Below are 1,808 nucleotides of genomic sequence, written 5' to 3'. Positions count from 1 at the left end.
GGGGCATAGAGGAGAAACAATAATGTACAGTATGTGGGAAATAATGTTTTTTTGAACCTAAAACTTACATAAACACATTTAATTACACCAAATACACAATTGTCAAGGCAGAATTTCAAACACGACCAATCATATTAAACAGAGACATAGAGCATAATTTAAATAAATTGAAATTTTGAGTTCATTACACTTAAAATCTTAATTAGAAAGAGTTTTGCTCCCAGATGAGTTAAACATGTTTAATTTTTGACACCAAAACTTGGCATTTTAAGTAATATTAAGTTATGATAACTTGATTTCTTTATTAATGACAACATTGGGGTTTACAGTGTATGAAATATCAGTTTACATTTCCAAACATTCCTTTTGCCATTAATGGTAATAATTCAGTGAGATCTTTGTTTGCACAATGAGTCTGACAGCAGCCAGTGCTCCACACAGAGATCTGATCATCATCATTAAGAAGAATCATCATGAAGAGACAGAACAAACTGAGACAGACTCAATCCAGAAGAACTGTGATGCTTGAAGAAACCTTCCTGAACAACTATGTGCAAGTGTAGCAAGGACAAAAGCTGTTTTAAATGCAAAGGATGGTCACACCAAATATTGGTTTGATTTTGTTAATAGAAGTTAATTGATAAATAAAATCTATTTATGACATTATTTTTGAAAGCAGCATTTTTACACAAGTGCCTAACACTTTTAACAGTACTGTAGCTTTGCAGGAAGGTTTTTTGAAGCATCTTGGAGACGTTGCCACAGCTCTTCTGGATTTAGTCTGTCTCAGTTTGTTTTGTTTCTTCATGTAATCTCAGACAGACTGGATGATGATCAGATCAGATCAGAATACTAGTGGCCTAAGACTTTTGCACGGTAGTCCTGTCCTGTAATACTGTCCTGTGCATTGACTTTTTTTAATGTTTGTGACGGCTGTCGGGAATTTTCCTTTTTACCATTTGGAGTATCACTGTTAGTGAAAGACTAAAATAATTTGGCTGAATTAACAAAATACTGCTGTTGTGCTGATCTTGGACTTTTAAACAAGCAAAAAAAAAACTGAACTAGGGAAGTGAAAATAATTCGTATGAAATTTTGACCATTTTGGCTATAATTAAATATGGAGTTACTGTGAAAATGAAGCATGAAGTCTGCCATGAAAAATCCTGTACCTTTCTTTTAGTACAATCTGCATGAAAATACCAGTGGCCAGACCTCTTTTATTGCTTAAACATATTGATAAGCAGATGTCAACCAAATGCATCTAATATGAGATTTCATTAAAAAGTTATAAGAATGTTTCAAGGTAAATATAAGCAGAGCTCTACATTTGTGGCATAATGACAACTACCACAAAAATATTTGTACATTCAAATACACACTTTAGCCAAAAGACTAACCTTTAAGTTTTCACATGATTAAATTGTTCACAGGAAGACAAGTATGTTGTTTTATTACAGTTCATCAGTGTGATTCTTGTTGACTGTTGAATTTTTAAGACAGAATGAGAAGGGTTCATTTGCTAGGATGAGATATTAATTTAGTCATATTACAGGATTCCCGTGGGCCCTTAAATGTCTTAAATTTGGTTTGATCAAATTTAAAGGGATACTCCACCCCAAAATGAAAATTTTGTCGTTAATCACTTACCCCCATGTCGTTCCAAACCCGTAAAAGCTTCGTTCGTCTTCGGAACACAATTTAAGATATTTTGGATGAAAGCCGGGAGACTTGTGACTCCCATTGACTGCCAAGTAAATTACACTGTCAAGGTCCAGAAAAGTATGAAAGACATCGTCAAAATAGTC

The sequence above is a fragment of the Sinocyclocheilus rhinocerous genome, unplaced genomic scaffold, assembly GCF_001515625.1.
Source record: "Sinocyclocheilus rhinocerous isolate Xijiao unplaced genomic scaffold, SAMN03320098_v1.1 scaffold370, whole genome shotgun sequence".
In the NCBI taxonomy this organism is placed as follows: domain Eukaryota; kingdom Metazoa; phylum Chordata; class Actinopteri; order Cypriniformes; family Cyprinidae; genus Sinocyclocheilus; species Sinocyclocheilus rhinocerous.
Note: the sequence above shows the minus strand (reverse complement) of the source record.